Genomic DNA, 12,276 nt, shown 5'->3' with positions numbered 1-12,276 from the left:
CCCTAGTCCTCAGCTTTCTAAGCAGACTTCAACAGTAATTTGGTTTCCCATATGGAATTTTCCACTTGGGAGAAAATGTTCAAAGAGCCAACGTTAATATTCTGGCTGACTTCACAATTCTATTTAAATAAACAAATAAATTGGCCTTATACCCTTGATATGTCTCACATGACTACAATTAGTAGGGGAGTTAGTATCAACTCTTTTTGTACTAAAATGATATTGGCAGAATGATTATTACTGTGAAAAAATACAAATACAGATTCCTACCTTACACTAGATACAAAAATAAATTCCAGGTGGACCGAAGATCTAAAGGAAAAAATACAATAAAAATATTATAAGACATTTTAGAATATTATATAACTTTGCATCAAGAAAAACCTTTTTAACTGAGACAGGAAACATTTAAAATAGATATATTTTACTATATAAAAATTGTAAATATGTTCAAATCTATTTGTAGACAGTAATATGCAAGTAAAACAATGAGGTTCCATTTTTCACTCCTCACACAAAAACAAAACAAATTTTATTTTTACCATCTATTGCTTACCAGGATATGGGGGAACTGATACTATAATACATTATTCTCATAGTGTTGGAAAGTAATCTGGAAATATTTATTAAAATTATAAATACCATACATATACCTATACATTTCAATTCAAAATCTCACTTAGCTTAAAGAAATAAAAGTGTGAATATGTAAGGCTATGAACACAAGAATGTTTATTATGGCATTAATGTTGTTGGGAAAAAAGTCCAGAAACAATCCCAATGTCTTCAACAGAAAATCTGTTGATCAAATTATGATGTATACATACTATGGCATATTATGCAACCATTAAAAAGATCTATAACTGTTGTTCTTGAGGACTGTTTATATGATACACTGGGAGTGACAAAAGTAAGTTGCACAAAAATGTGTATATTATGATCCTTTTTTATTATTTAATAAATATACCTTTTTATTATTTTAAAACCCCTATATACCTATATAGAAACCTATATACAAATATGGTTGTAGAGGCTTGGAAGAAGTATGGAAAGTTACATATCAAAATGCTAACGTTTTAACATCCATGATGAAGTGGGTGGGAATTATTGGCAGGGTTGAAGACACCTCAAAAAATGTTTCTTGCCATAATATGTATTAAAATGAACACTTTTAAAAAATATAATTTAAAAGCAAAAGAGTAATCATTTTTTGAAACTACAACCTGAGGGCTAGGCTCTGGGTTCTGGTGGCCTCAAAAAGCCCTTCCCACCCTGTGAGGCCTGAGCCATTGGCTGACTTTCCTGTCTTACATTGCTTCTTTTTAAATTTCCTACGTATAACCACAAGTTTAGCAGATGTTATTCTTTCACAGCTTCACGTGTTCTTTTGTCTTTTTTATTAGGTTATAAGTGTTATACGTCCCTACAGAATTTAGTATTCTGTACCTTATCAAACACCATTAGGGAAGCTGTGTGGGACTTCCAAACCAAATCAAACAGACAGTTTGGTAATGTAGCCTGCCTTCCACCAGCAGTATAAAGATCGAGACCAATGGTTCTCAACTGGAGTGATTTTGACCCCCTTTCCTCCAGGGGATATTTGGCAATCTGGAGACATTTTTGGTTGTCACAGCTCAGAGGGAGGATGTACTACTGACATTCAGCAGATAGAGGCCAGTGATACTGTTAAACATTCTACAGTGAAGAGGACAACCCCTCACAACAAAGAATTACCCAGCCAAAATGTCAAGTGCACAGTTGAGAAACTCTGGCCTACAGTCATGTGGCTATACACAAGGAAGCCTGGGAAATTGTATCATTCAGGGTGACAGAATGGAACTGAGGGCAAACAGACAATGATCAGCATTGAAATATAGTCCAGGAGGAGATAAACATGGCAGAGTAGGAGGACTTGGAGTTCACCTCCCTCTGCAAATACATCAAAAATACATCTAGGGACTTCCCTGATGGTCCAGTGCGTGAGACTCCACGCTCCGAATGCAGGGGGCCCGGGTTTGATCCCTGGTTCAATCCCTGGTTCCCTGGGGGGAACTGGATCCTGCATGCATGCCACAACTGAGTCCGCATGCCACAACTAAGAAGTCCTCATGCCGCAACTAAAGATCCTGCATGCCACAACAAAGATCCCACATGCAGCAACTAAGACCTGGCACAGCCAAAATAAGTAAATAAATAAATATTTTTTAAAAATCTGCATGTGGAGCAATTCTCACTAAAATCAAACTGGAGACAGACAGAAAGATTCCTGTAAAACCAAGGCTGTAAGGAAGATCCACATGGAATTGGAGAGGAGGGAAAAAGAAGCAATCAGGTTGGGGCCTGCATGCCTGGGAAGGGACATAGAAGAGGAGGGGGATTATGTATACTCAGAGATCCTCCCCAGAGAGTGAGCAGTTCAAACCAAATACTGGGCACCCCACCCTGGGGTACGACACTGGAAGGATGAGTCCCCTTAGCTGGTTAGAAAACCAGTGGGACTATAGCAGGACTGTAAGAAACCTAGACTCTGCTTGTGAACAGTGTGCACACACTTGTTTACTCTTGAAACAAGGCAGAGGAAACAGAATGGAACTGCCTGGGACACTGGCCTGTTTTCTGCGACCGACAGTGCATGACCCAGGCTGAGTCAAGCACCAGCTCCAGCCCCACTGGTTCCATGATGCAGCTCCACTTTAGGACAAGGACTGTCACAGGCAAGGAGAGTATGCAGTGGTAGGGGACAGAGCTGATTCAGGCCCAAACAGCAACTGAGCCAGGTGAGGACAGACATTGCTGGCACTTGGGGTGGCAGCAGTTAGGGAGTGGTCTGGAACTCTGACTGGTGCCAGGACCACTCTAGCTCATGCCACAACCCAAACCAAGCACCTGCTCAGTCCCTCTTGCTCCAGCACTGCTCCCCTCTGGGGTGAGGGTACCAATGCTGGGAGGGTGGAGAGCACACATTTAGAGGGGAAAAAACAAACATGGACCCAACCCTCAGGGCTTTTGCTCCAACAACTTGAGACCTGCCCCCACCCCCAGTAGGCTGGTGCTGGCCACTGAGCAGAGGAAGAGCCCCAGCTCACACCTTGCCCTGGCTCTAGCCCCTCCATCTCTAAACCCACCTCCCACCAAGATGATAGCTGCCAGGACACTGTGGAGGAAGATGTGACTCACACTGATGTCAGATACAGCTCTCCCACCAAGGCCACTGGGCACATGCAAACTGTATAGGGATGCTCTCACACAAGGACACTCCTTTAAGACCTGGATAAGTAAATGTTTCACCTAATTTCATAGGGACAGAGAAAGTCAAGCAAAATGAGAAGACAGGAGAATTTGTTTCAAATGAAAGAACAAGAGAAAAACCCTGAACAAACAACTAATGAAACAGAGGTAAACAATTTACCAGATAAAGCATTCAAAGCATTAGTAATAAGAATGCTAACACAATGGGAAAAGAGTAGATGAACACAGTGAGAATTTTAACAAGGAACTAGAAAAAAAAATCAGTCAGAACTGAAGAATACAGGGGGACTTACCTGGTGGCCCAGTGGTTAAGAATCTGCCTTCCAAGGGGATGCAGGTTCAATCCCTGGTTGGGGAACTAAGATCCCATGTGCCATGAGGCAACTAAGCCCACACGCTGCAACTACTGAGCCTGCACACCACAACTAGAGAGCCCGTGTGCCGCAACTACTGAGCCCATGCACTCTGGAGCCTGTACGCCACAATGAGAGAGAAACCCATGTGCCACAATGAAAGATCCTTATACACAACTAAGCCCCAATGCAGCCAAAAATAAGTAAGTAAATAAATAAATAAACAAACAAATAAATATTTTAAAAAAGAACTGAAGAATACAATAACTGAAATGAAAAACACAAGAGAAGGAATTTACAGCTGAGTAGGTGATAAAGAAGAATGCATAAATGCATAAATGCAAGGCAACTTATGATGGAAATCACCCAATCAGAACAGCAAAAAGAAAAACAAATTTTAAAAATGAGACTGGTTAAAGGGACCTGTAGAACAACATCAAACATATCAACATTCTCATTATAGGGTTCCCAGAAGCAGAAGAGAGAAAGGGGTTGAAAATGTGTTTGATGAAATTATGGCTGAAAACTTCCCAAAATTAAAGAAGGAAACAGATATCCAAAACATATAATAATTAAAAATGGCAAAAAAGAAGGAGAAAGAGAGAATTCTAAAGGCAGCAAGAGAAGAACAAAGAGTCATGTACAAGGGAACCCCCATTAGGCTATCAGCTGATTCCTCTGCAGAAACTTTGCAGGCCAGAAGAGAGTGGCATGATTTTATTTAAAGTGCTGGAAGGGAAAAACCTACAACCTTATCCAGCAAGATTATCATTTACAATTGAAGGAGAGATAAACAACTTACCTGAAAAGCAAAAATTAAAAGAGTTCACGAGGGCTTCCCTGGTGGCGCAGTGGTTGAGAGTCCACCTGCCGATGCAGGGGACACGGATTCGTGCCCCGGTCCGGGAAGATCCCACATGCTGCGGAGCGGCTGGGCCCGTGAGCCATGGCCACTGAGCCTGCGCGTTCGGAGCCTGTGCTCCACAACAGGAGAGGCCACAACAGTGAGAGGCCCACGTACCGCAAAAAAAAAAAAAGAGTTCACGAATACTAAACCGACCCTAAAAGAAATGTTAAACAGTCTTCTCTAAGTGGAAAAGAAAAGTCTTCAACAAGGAGTAAGAATCTATTGGAAAGGAAAAATCCCAATAGTAAAGGCAAATATATAATACAGGCTGAGGATCAACCACTTAAATAAGCTAATACCAAGATTAAAACAAAAAAAAATTGTAAAATCAACTGTAACTACAACAAACAGTTAAGGGATAAACATGAAGATGTAAAATATGACATCAAAAACACAAAACATGGGGCAGGGGAGTAAAAAATATAGATTTTTTAAGAATGTGTTTGAACTTAAGTGACTACCAGTTTAAAACAAGTAATAGATATGGTTATAGGTCAACATATATGAACCTCATGGTAACAACAAATGAAAAATCTGCAATAGGGGGACTTCCCTGGTGGTCCATGGTTAGGACTCTGCGCTTTCGATGCCAAGGGCCTGGGTTCAATCCCTGGTCAGGGAACTAAGATCCCACAAGCCACATGGTGTGGCCAAAAAACAAAACAAAACAAAACCTACAATAGATACACAAAAACTAGAGTGAAAGGATCACAAGCATACTACTATAGAAAATCATCAGGGCTTCCCTGGTGGTGCAGTGGTTAACAATCCGCCTGCCAATGCAGGGGACATGGGTTTGAGCCCTGGTCGGGGAAGATCCCACATGCTGTGGAGCAACTAAGCCCGTGCGCCACAACTACTGAGCCTGCGCTCTAAAGCCCGTGAGACACAATTACTGAAGCCCACGTGCCACAATTACTGAAGCCCGCCTGCCTAGAGCCTGTGCTCTGCAACAAGAGAAGCCACTGCAATGAGAAGCCTGTGCACTGCAATGAAGAGTAGCCCCCGCTCGCCACAGCTAGAGAAAGCATGCGTGCAGCAATGAAGACCCAATGCAGCCAAAATTAAAAATAAATAAATTAAAAAAAAAAGAAAGGGCTTCCCTGGTGGCGCAGTGGTTGAGAGTCCGCCTGCCAATGCAGGGGACGCAGGTTCGTGCCCCGGTCCGGGAAGATCCCATGTGCCTCGGAGCGGCTGGGCCCGTGAGCCATGGCCGCTGAGCCTGCGCGTCCGGAGCCTGTGCTCCGCAACGGGAGAGGCCACAACAGTGAGAGGCCCGCGTACCGCAAAAAAAAAAAAAAAGAAAATCATCAAACCACAGGAAACAAAACCAAGAGAACAAGAAAAGAACAGAGAAGAGCTATAAAAACGACCAGAAAACAAGAAACAAAATGGCAATAAATACATAGCTATCAATAATCACTTTAGAATCCATTTCAGTAGCTCCAATTACCATCTGGAATATGCTAATGATTTGACAAAAAAATCTCTCAATGGTCCAAATCTCTCTTTGGAACCCTAGATATATGTATCTGAAACATTCTAAACCACAGAATCATGTCAAAACAACATGTGGGAAACTGAATCATCATCTACCAACTGAAAATCTATTACAGGTAAACTTTATTTTATTTTATTTTTATTTAATTTAATTTTATTTTTTTGGCTGCATTGGGTCTTCATTGCTGTGTGTGGGCCCTCTCTAGTTGCGGCAAGTGGGGGCTACTCTTTGTTGTGGTGTGCGGGCTTCTCACTGTGGTGGCTTCTCTTGTGGAGCACAGGCTCTAGGCATGTGGGCTTCAGTAGTTACAGCACATGGGCTCTAGGGCACAGGCTCAGTAGTTGTGGTGCACGGGCTTAGCTGCTCTGTGGCCCGTGGGAGCTTCCCAGACCAGGGATCGAAACTGTGTCCCCTGCATTGGCAGGCGGATACTTAACCACTGAACCACCAGGGAAGTCCCTACAGGTAAACTTTAAAAGGCATTAAGGGAGGGCTTCCCTGGTGGCACAGTGGTTGAGAGTCCGCCTGCCAATGCAGGGCGGGTTCATGCCCCTGTCTGGGAGGATCCCACATGCCGCAGAGCGGCTGGGCCTGTGAGCCATGGCAGCTGAGCCTGCATGTCCAGAGCCTGTGCTCCGCAACAGGAGAGGCCACAGCAGTGAGAGGCCTGTGTACCGCAAAAAATAAATAAATAAATAAAGGCATTAAGGGAGACAGAAACAAGATGACAGAGTATAAGTACGTGAGCTCACATTCTCTCACAAAAATACCAAAATCACAACTAACCACTGAACCATTGACAAAAAAAACACGGGAACCTACCAAAAAAGATACCCTATATCTAAAGACAAAGAAGAAGCCACAACAAGATGGTAGGACGGGTGCAATCACAAATCAAATCCCATACCTGCTGGGTGGGTGACCCACAAACTGGAAAATAATTATACCACAGAAGTTCTCCCATAGGAGTGAAAGTTCTGAGCCCCACGTCAGGCTCCCCAGCCTGAGGGTCTCGCAAAGGGAGGAGGAGCCACCAGAGAATTTGACTTTAAAGACCAAAGAGGTTTGATCGCAGGAATTCCACAGGACTGGGGGAAACAGAAACTCCACTCTTGAAGGGCGCACACAAGGTTTCGTGTGCACCAGAACCCAGGGAAAAAAGCAATGACCTCATAAGAGACTGGGCCAGACTTACCTGTTAGTATTGGAGGGTCTCCTGCGGAGGCTGGGGGCAGCTGTAGCTCACTGTGGGGACAAAGACACTGGCAACAAATCAATCAATGTAATACACCATATTAACAAATTGAAGAATAAGAACCATATGGTCATCTCAATAGATGCAGAAAAAGCTTTTGACAAAATTCAACACCCATTTATGATAAAAACTCTCCAGAAAGTGGGCATAGAGGGAACCTACCTCAACATAATAAAGGCCATATACAACAAACCTACAGTAAACATCATTCTCAATGGTGAAAAACTGAAAGCGTTTCCTCTAAGATCAGGAACAAGACAAGGATGTCCGCTCCCGCCATAATTATTTAACATAGTTTTGGAAGTCCTAGCCAGGGCAATCAGAGAAGAAAAAGAAATAAAAGGAATACAAATTGGAAAAGAAGAAGTAAAACTGGCACCATTTGCAGATGACATGACACTATACATAGATAATCCTAAAGATGCCACCAGAAAACTTCTAGAGCTAATCAATGAATTTGGTAAAGTTGCAGGATACAAAACTAATGCACAGAAATCTCTTGCATACCTATACACTAACAACAAAAGGTCAGAAAGAGAAATTAAGGAAACAATCCCATTCACCACTGCAACAAAAAGAATAAAATACCTAGGAACAAACCTACCTAAGGAGATAAAAGACCTGTACTCAGAAAACTATAAGACACTGATGAAAGAAATCAAAGATGACACAAACAGATGGAGAGATATACCATGTTCTTGGATTGGAAGAATCAATATTATGAAAATGACTATACTACCCAAAGCAATCTATAGATTCAATGCAATCCCATCAAATTACCAATGGCATTTTTCACAGAACTAGAACAAAAACAAATCTTAAAATCTGTATGGAGACACAAAAGACCCGGAATAGCCAAAGCAATCTTGAGGGAAAGAAGCAGAGCTGAAGGAATCAGACTCCCTGACTTCAGACTATACTACAAAGCTACAGTAATCAAGACAATATGGTACTGGCACAAAAACAGAAATATAGATCAATGGAAGAGGATAGAAAGCCCAGAGATAAACCCACACACATATGATCAACTTATCTTTGATAAAGGAGGCAAGAATATACAATGGAGAAAAGACAGCCTCTTCAATAAGTGGTGCTGGGAAAACTGGACAGCCACATGTAAAAGAATTAGGGTTTCCCTGGTGGCGCAGTTGTTGAGAGTCCGCCTGCCGATGCAGGGGATGTGGGTTTGTGACCCGGTCCGGGAAGATCCCACATGCCGCGGAGCGGCTAGGCCTGTGAGCCATGCCGCTGAGTCTGCACATCCGGAACCTGTGCTCCACAACGGGAGAGGCCCGCGTACCGCAAAAAAAAAAAAAAGAATTAAATTAGAACATTCCCCAACACCATACACAAAAATAAACTCAAAATGGATTAAAGACCTAAATGTAAGCCTGGACACTATAAAACTCTTAGAGGAAAACATAGGAAGAACACTCTTTGACTTAAATCACAGCAAGATCTTTTTTGACTCACTTCCTAGAGAAATGGAAATAAAAATGAAAATAAACAAATGGGACCTAATGAAACTTAAAAGCTTTTGCACAGTATAGGAAACTATAAACAAGATGAAAAGACAACCCTCAGAATGGGAGAAAATATTTGCAAACAAATCAATGGACAAAGGACTAATCTCCAAAATATATAAACAGCTCATGCAGCTCAATATTAAAAAAACAAAAAACCCAATCCAAAAATGGGTAGAAGACCTAAATAGACATTTCTCCAAAGAAGACATACAGATGGCCAAGAGGCACATGAAAAGCTACTCAACATCACTAATCATTAGAGAAATGCAAACAAAACTACAAAGAGGTATCACCTCATGCCAGTTAGAATGGGCTTCATCAGAAAATCTACAAACGACAAATGCTGGAGAGGGTGTGGAGAAAAGGGAACCCTCTTGCACCATTGGTGGGAATATAAATTGATATAGCCACTATGGAGAATGGTATGGAGGTTCCTTAAAAAACTAAAAATAGAATTACCGTATGACCCAGCAATCTCACTACTGGGCATATACCCAGAGAAAACCATAATTCAAAAAGACACATGCACCGCAATGTTCACTGCAGCACTCTTTACAATAGCCAGGTCATGGAAGCAACCTAAATGCTCATTGACAGACGAATGGATAAAGATGTGGTACATATATACAATGGAATATTACTCAGCCATAAAAAGGAAAGAAGTTGGGTCATTTGCAGAGATGTGGATGGACCTAGGGACTGTCATACAGAGTGAGGTAAGTCAGAAAGACAAGAACAAATATCGTATATTAACGTATATATGTGGAATCTAGAAAAATGGTACAGATGAACCAGTTTGCAAGGCAGAAATAGAGACACAGATGTAGAGAACAAACGTATGGACACCAAGCGGGGAAAGTGGTGGTGGGAGGGTTGGTGGGGGTGTGTGTGAATTGGGCGATTGGGATTGACATGTATACACTAATATGTATAAAATAAATAACTAATAAGAACCTGCTGTATAAAAAAATAAATAAAATAAAATTCAAAAAAAAAGGACAAAAAAAATTAAATTAAAAAAAAAAGGACACTGGCAGCTGTAGTTCTGGGGAGTACTCATTGGCCTGAACTCTCCTGGAGGCCACCCTTTTCTTGCCAGGAGCTGGCCCCACCTAACAGCCTATGGGCTCCAGTGCTGGGATGCATCAGGTGATAGGGCAGGAACACAGCCCCACCCTCAGCAGGCGGGCTGCTTAGAGTCTTCCTGAGAACACAACTGTCCACTAAACACACCCCTTGACATGGCCCCTCCCACCAGAGGGACAAGACCCAGCAACACCCACCAGTGGGCAGGAAGCAGTGCCTCCCACCAGGAAGCCTGCTCAAGCCTCTTAGACAGCCTCATCCAGGAGGCAGACAGCAAAAGCAAGAAGAACTACAACCCTGCAGCCTGTGGAATAGAAACCGCAATCACAGAAAGTTAGACAAAATGAGACGGCAGAGGAATATGTCCCAGATGAAGGAACAAGATAAAACCCCAGATGAACAACTAAGTGAAGCAGAGATAGGCAATCTACCAGAAAAAGAATTCAGAGAAATGATAGTAAAGATGATCTAAGTTCTTGGAAAAAGAATGGAGGCACAGATCAAGAAGATAAAAGAAATGTTTAACAAAGAACTAGAAGAACTAAAGAACAAACAGAGAATTACAATAAAATAACTGAAATGAAAAAAATCTCCAAAATTTACAAACAGCTCATGTGGCTCAATATCAAAAAAAGAACCCAATCAAAAAATGATCAGAATGTGATAGGGAGGGTGGGAGGGAGGGAGATGCAAGAGGGAAGAGCTATGGGGACATATGTATATGTATAACTGATTCACATTGTTATAAAGCAGAAACTAACACACCATTGTAAAGCAATTATACTCCAATAAAGATGTTTAAAAAAAAATGATCAGAAGACCTAAATAGACATTTCTTGAAAGAAGACATACAGATGGCCAAGAGGCACATGAAAAGATGCTCAATATCGCTAATTAGTAGAGAAATGCAAATCAAAACTACGAGATATCACCTCACACTAGTCAGAATGGCCACCATCAAAAAGTCTACAAAGAGCAAATGCTGGAGAGTGTGTGGAGAAAAGGGAAGCCTCCTACACTGTTGGTGGGAATGTAAATTGGTACAGCCGCAATGGAGGACAATATGGAGGTTCCTTAAAAAACTAAGAATAGAGCTACCATATGATCCAGTGATCCCACTCCTGGGCATATATCCAGAGAAAATCATCGTTTGAAAAGATACATACATCCCAATGTTCATTACAGTGCTATTTACAATAGCCAAGACATGGATGCAATTTAAATGTCCATCGACAGAGGAATGGATAAAGAAGAAGTGGTACATATATACAATGCAACATCACTCAGCCATTAAAAAGATTGAAATAGGGGCTTCCCTGGTGGCACAGTGGTTAAGAATCCACCTGCCAATGCAGGGGACACAGGTTCGAACCTTGGTCTGGGAAGATCCCACATGTCACAGAGCAATTAAGCCCGTGCGCCACAACTAGTGAGCCCACACACCTAGAGCCTGTGCTCCACAACAAGAGAAGCCACTGCAATGACAAGCCTGTGCACCGCAATGAAGAGTAGCCCCCACTCGCCTCAACTAGAGAAAAGCCCGCGTGCAGCCAAAAATAAAATAAATAAATTTTAAAAAAGTAAAAGGATTTAAAAAAAAGAAAAAAGATTGAAATAATGCCATTTGCAGCAACATGGATGGACCAGAGATTATCATACTAAGTGAAATAAGTCAGACAGAGAAAGACAAATATCATTATCATATCGTTTATATGTGGAATATAATAAAATGGTACAAACAAACTTATAGGGACTTCCCTGGTGGCACAGTGGTTTAGAATCTGCCTGCCAATGCAGGGGACATGGGTTCGAGCCCTGGTCCAGGAAGACCCCACATGCCATGGAGCAACTAACCCATGTGCCACAACTACCGAGCCTGCGCTCTAGAGCCCGTGTGCCACAACTACTGAGCCCGTGTGCCACAACTACTGAAGCCCACGCCCCTAAAGCCCATGCTCCACAACAAGAGAAGCCACCTCAGTGAGAAGTCCATGCACTGCATGGAAGAATAGCCACTGCTCGCCGCAACTAGAGAAAGCCCGCGTGCAGCAATGAAGACCCAATGCAGCCAAAAATTAAAAAAAAAAAGATTAGGAGACCACCTGAGACCCTGCACGACACACCCTAATCTTGTCAGCAATCCCACCCTTTAAAAAGAAAACTTATATACAAAACACAAACAGACTCAGAGACTTAGAGAACGAACTTCTGGTTACCAGGGTAGGGGGAGTATAGATTGGGAGTTTGGGATTGACCATACTGCTATATTTAAAATAGATAACTAACAAGGACCTACTGTATAGCACAAGCAACTCTGCTCAATATTCTGTAACAACCTAAATGGGAAAAGAATTTTAAAAAGAATAAATACATGTATATGCATAACTGAATTTGTTAAT

General features: G+C 42.0%; 1 protein-coding gene across 1 annotated transcript in view; it reads right to left on the bottom strand.

Annotated features, from left to right (window-relative positions):
* Nucleotides 1-11,664, bottom strand: part of SIRT1 (sirtuin 1) — a 40,738-nt gene extending 29,074 nt beyond the window's left edge. The window contains exons 1-2 of the mRNA XM_049697178.1: nt 7,206-11,664; nt 271-312 (exon numbers count right to left, since the gene is read on the bottom strand). The gene's annotated coding sequence lies outside the window, so the exon portion shown is untranslated. The remainder of the gene's footprint in view (nt 1-270; nt 313-7,205) is intronic.
* Nucleotides 11,665-12,276: the final 612 nt, after the last annotated feature.

This window comes from Orcinus orca, chromosome 14, assembly GCF_937001465.1.
Source record: "Orcinus orca chromosome 14, mOrcOrc1.1, whole genome shotgun sequence".
In the NCBI taxonomy this organism is placed as follows: Eukaryota; Metazoa; Chordata; class Mammalia; order Artiodactyla; family Delphinidae; genus Orcinus; species Orcinus orca.
This window is presented reverse-complemented; position numbering and strand designations above follow the sequence as displayed.